This window comes from Etheostoma spectabile, chromosome 6 (genome assembly GCF_008692095.1).
Source record: "Etheostoma spectabile isolate EspeVRDwgs_2016 chromosome 6, UIUC_Espe_1.0, whole genome shotgun sequence".
In the NCBI taxonomy this organism is placed as follows: domain Eukaryota; kingdom Metazoa; phylum Chordata; class Actinopteri; order Perciformes; family Percidae; genus Etheostoma; species Etheostoma spectabile.
Window position 1 is genome coordinate 17768143 of NC_045738.1, and position 5624 is coordinate 17773766.

The window sequence follows — 5624 nt, forward strand, 5'->3', positions numbered from 1 at the left end:
GTCTTGACATTCAAAGCCCATCTTTCCTATCAGTGGTTTCATGCAGTGCTTTAGGGTATTTCAGAGAGGATTCTTCCATGATTGTGATTATCTTTCCATCACGCATGCATTCATGTGGTCCCTGCAAAACACTATTATGGTGATTTGCAGGTGAAAAGATGTCTGTGCATGAATGCAAAAGATAATTTAAAAAAAAAGACATCTAAAAAGCTTTCACATTTCAACCAAACATTTTCCTGGTTTCAGCCTTGAGGCTTAGACTACTCTTCACCTACTGTACAAAACACCCAAATGGTTTTTCACTTGGTTGCAGCTGCAGGATACAAGATAAAGAACACAATCAAATAAATATAGGAAACAATATCTGGGAACAAGGACACTAAAGGAAGCAGTGCATGTGTAAAATAGACTTTTTGTTGTGAATCTCAGAAACTGCGGTGTCTGACTTATCAACAAGGCCTCATCTCTGCAGAGTATCATTAGTGCAAAACACTGGGTTGAAAAGAGGAGCCCTGCATCATCAGAACAAGAGAGGAAAGAAAGAAAGAACAAGAGAGGTCAAAACTGACAGAGGGACAAAACACCAATTTACAGAGAGCCTGAACGGGGCTGCCGCCAACAGCGAGGTGAGACAAAGGGAGGTGGAGACACTGGCACTGACACTTTTGTTTATTTTTTAAAGATCCTTTACCGAGACGGGCCCTTTTTTTTTTTTTTTCCTTTGATGAGATCTGCTTGCTGGATGGGCGACGCAATCTTATTCCACTCCTCCTGTAAAGTGATGAACACAGCAGTTCCCTGAAGTCTTATCAGCAGCAACACCCAGCGTGGCGCTCCACTTCGATATCTGCGAACATATAAGCAGAGAAATGTGACAGCGCTTGTACAGCCGGCTTCGTCTGAGCTGTTATCACACAAAAAGCAGCTAATGTGTTTAAACACTGCCGCTGCTTTTCTGTGGAATCCCGCTCAATCAGATGAATATGTCATTAGAAAACTAATAGACGAGTTAAACTCCCATATGAATCATGCGACGGCAGGAATGTGCCCCATTTTTTTAAATACAGGTAACCCATCACCTGACAAATAGGATCTGACAACAGAGAGGCTTGTTCATTTATCAACTGGGGGGAAGAGATATCCTTTTGCATACAGATTGCAAAGCCTTATGGGAAAGTCAGTCACCAAAGAGGCACATCTTTGATAATCTAAATTAAAACTTAGCGGTGCTGTCAACAAGTTTGATTTATTTTTACATCACAGCGAGCAGATGTAGAACTTTCAGCTCTTAACAGATTTTAAATTCTTTCTATCTTGAAAAGACAATCTGACACACCGCCATCGGGCACGGACTGAAATGAGGAAAGATCTGGTCTGTTTCACATCAACTCTATTTTTCTTTGGTAAAATGCCACTCTATATAGACTCATTCCACTCTGGGAGCCGTTTCACATTTGCCTGATAGGTGTAACGTAATCTCAGAGAATACATCTCTGGGTCTGTTTCAAGCGTTCATTTATTCGGGGGGGTGTCAGCCGAGCACAGCCTTGCCCCTCTTCACTCATGCAACCCACTTCCACTGTTTTCCAGCATGGCCACAGTCTGCTTTTTGCCACTCACTGAGCAGCTGTGATGAAGCTCTTATAAGGATGCGGCTTGTTCAAGGAGCGCAAAGCATTATTAATTTATTTTTCCCTAACCCCATTGTCCCAGTCAGTCAGGGAACTGGTGACTCTCAAATCATAAACTGGATCTCTAACCTCTGGAGACGGTTGCTCGCTGTTGTACGTGCACTGACTCACATTTAGCATGAAATGGCTCATAAATATTTGTAGCTCACCATGCATTTGTGAAGGTATTCTTTCACTTGGCTCGAACCTCAGGTTATATAACTATTCAGGCTTGTTTTGTAATAACATTTTCAAAGTCTGTTTGCTGGTTCATCTTCAGCGGTTAGAAATGAAATGTTAAATTGATCAAAATGTGATAGTTTATATCTGACAATGATGGTTTCATTTTAAATGAGACCTGCTGTTTTATTGGAGGATGTTGTTTTGTCATCACCGGCACTGCAGAGATAAAGTTTTGATTAACCAAATGGAGCTTCAGAGAACTGGAGCAGAGTGCGCTGGCTTTCTGGCCCAGATTTTAGGGAGGACAAAACAGCAGACTCATTACACCGCATTGCTTCAGCGCTGGCTGCCGGCGTAGACACACTATATAGCCAGCTAAAAGTGGATATTGAAAAGACAATATAGAAACGTGGACAGCCCAATCCATTACAAGGCATCTAGAATTACATTTTCCTCAGATACAGTGGAGCCCTGTGAGACCCAATTCACTGTGTTCCTGAAGATGGAAACAATTTGGCCCAGGTAGGCTAATTCTCTTAGACCATGTACTCACTGACAGCAAAGATGGTGTAACACACAAAAAGCACGAGACTCACAGAGGGAATTGGCGACTTACATTTATTGGACATTACTCAAGAGCACTGTGCTCCCCCGTGATGTTGCAGATTTGAAACATCTGGCTGTGTAACCTCTATTATGGATGAAGAGTGAGCTTTAACCTCAAGCTTTTTTCTTAATCTGACATAGTGCTGCAATTTTTGGGTCAGCGGATTGAGCAACTAAAGCAAGAGTTGTAGGTCTTCTGTTCAGCATTTGGTCACACAGAGAAAACTGAATGTGGGAGCAGATGGCTCCCCTTGAGAATGACTGAAGGGTGTGATTCAAATGAAAAGAAAATTAATTTAGAGTTGTTTTTTTTTATTGAATTGTGCCATAGCAACTATTGTCAAGGGACAGAAATGAAAAAAAACAAGTGTTGTGAAATTGAAAGCTGTGTTGTCCATAGTTATGTGATGTGTTGTTGTTTTTTAGGGTCTGGTATTCTTCTCAGCACTTGAAGACATTACAGAGAGCATGTTGGGGTCTTGTTTTGTTGACATCGGCAAAAAAAGGACTTGTGGTTCGGAGCCGTGACGTCGTTCATCCATGAATCACAACACGCTCAGGAAAACCACCAATCTGCACCACTGCACGCAAGATTACTTATCTAGAAGAAGAGAATAGCTTTAAATCTAAATACTACTACTACTGTTACAAACATTGTAAAAAGTTCTTAGTCATATCAACTTAAAATAATGAGGTAACTAGTTGCATGACTTTTAACAACATTGTAACAATAATAGATGAATGTACGAAAATAATTTGTCCCTCCAAATAATTACTAACATTTTATAACATCTAATATCAACTGGCAACTTGCAATTATAATAGTCAGAACAACACAATGTTTCAACTCAGCTGGACCAAAATATTTTTTTCGTTGACACAACATGAAACAAAAAAATTAAAAAAACTTTTTTACAGTGTAGATTAAAAGAAGATCAACCTATTCATCTTGTGGGGTGGGGGGGGTAAATGTAATGGCATTTCAACCACGAGTTGTAGAGAGAGTGGAATCAAAACCACAATGTCAACCAGTTAGAAGGACACATCATCTGGGGACCATGAATGTCATTTGCACGTGTTCATCTCATAGATGTAAATATACTTTAGGGGATTTGTGAAAGGTTTGACCTGATGGAGTTGCTAGATAAGGTCAGGGGATGACCAACGTCTGCAGTATTTTTCCTCTGGAGACAATGAATATCTGCACCAAATTTCATGGCAATCTATTCAAAAGTTAAGATATTTCAGTCTGGACCAAAAGGGGTGGGCCAACAAACTGACATCCTTCAAGCCTTTATTTGAAGGCCAAGTCCATCTCCTTTGTGTTTTGTTCACACGCTAACATCTACTTTTTTGTCCAAATTAAATACATTTTAAATGGCTCACTGAGCTTGTTACAGGACATTTATGACCCAGCACAGTCTCTAAATCCACACATTAATTCACACAGCAACCCTCTGTCATTCTTTGTCCCAGACGCTGTTTGTTGGTGTTGTTTTACAGCTTTTAATTGCTCACGGCTGTTTCTGATTTCCTTATTGGTTTATGGTAATATAACCACAAGTGCCCCCCAATTGTCATGGAGTGTTAAATGCCGACGCAAGAACAGTATTTACAGTTTCACGGCCTAACTTAGGAACGTGATGTCTAAAAATATATAATCATGCACAACAAAAAGGTTTTCCCACCACAGGAGGATTATGTGGCAGTTGAGTGGAGGTTTCCCATTCCCTAAAACAGCTTTTATTCTGCTGGCAGTTTTCAGTGTTTGGCTGGATGCACATTGATTTTTGACCACAAGAGGACACAAAGTGGCTTCTTAAACAATCGTATTGAGTTTTTGTGGCCAACAAATTTCATACATTGACAACAAGCATACACAGAGCAACATAAGAATCCCGTTGGACTCTTTTTTTCTTTCCACCTGTTAAAGCCAATGCTCACTGGTGTTGACGTAGCTGTGGTTTAGTCCACCAACTGCGGAGAAAAATATCTGTGCTGGGGTTTCCACCACTCTCATATCATACTGGAAAAAATCTTTGCTTTTTTTAGTGGTTTTGAAGTAGATGGAACTTAGAGCTGGAAGCTAAAAACTGCAAAAAAAGTTGCAGACTGCAGGAAATTGATTCAGTGTCATCATCACAAGCTAAAATTGGCTCTCCTCTTACCAAATTGTTCCAGTGGTTTCAGTAGCCATTGCTGCAAAATTAGCTGTAAGCTAATAAACAACACCGCAACAAATCTGCAGATCCAATTCATGTAATTATCACATCCGGTAAAGTTCACCGAGGAATGCAATGTTTGTATTTCCCCATCTGTGTTGAGACTTTGTATTAAGTCCACATTCATTTTATTAGAGTGTTTTTTCACCTGTTTTGTATAAAACTATGCCTGCACATGTTAATTGTTTTCATAGTATGTCTAAAGATACTTCTCTCCTCTGCAAACCTCATGTCATCTGAGAAGGGAAACAAAGTAATACATGAATGCAGTTCCCTGTCAACCTCGTGAAAACAGCATGACTCTAATTTAGCATTCCTTCTTAAATTCCAACCACTTAACCCAGTCAGACATATGAAGCCACTCAGCAAGATTTGTCTTGACACTGTTTGATCATAATAATTTCATTATGTTATACCTTCTATCCAAAACTACATAAGTGGCAAGAGCAGGTAGAAATGAAGCTGGAATTAACTCTCTGGGATTCCGCTGTAATAGACACCGTGACGAGTTGGTGAAACAGGATGAAAGATTTCTATCGCTTGTCTAACGCTGAAAGTTCTCTTTGATTTAGCTGGGATGTTTCATTTTTGGGTTTCTGAACAGTTTGTACATGTTCCAGATTTGAGATATTGGAGATATCAAGGAACAAACAGTAACTTTAAAAAAAACAAAACAATTACAGATCTCTGCAAAGGATAAGAATTTAATATTTTATTAAAATGATGACACTGAAACTTACAGTATATACTGTTTTTTGTTCCCATTTGTGTCTGTATTTCAGATTTTTTTGAAAAGAGATGTAATACAACCCATCATCAACTTTGCTTCCTTTTAAACGTGTGTAAATGGTGGTCTGGACGTCATGCTGTGTGTGGAATTTGGAAGCTTCCCAAAGCCAGCGGAGTTGATGTTCAGAAATGAAAGGCGGATGGTGAGGCGAGA

The 5624-nt window shown here is 39.7% G+C and overlaps 1 long non-coding RNA gene across 1 annotated transcript in view; it reads left to right on the forward strand.

The window, feature by feature from the left end:
* The first annotated feature begins 2588 nt into the window (after nt 1-2588).
* LOC116691381 (uncharacterized) overlaps nt 2589-5624 on the forward strand; it is a 19138-nt gene continuing 16102 nt past the window's right edge. The window contains exon 1 of the long non-coding RNA XR_004332469.1: nt 2589-2599. This is a non-coding gene — a long non-coding RNA (uncharacterized LOC116691381). The remainder of the gene's footprint in view (nt 2600-5624) is intronic.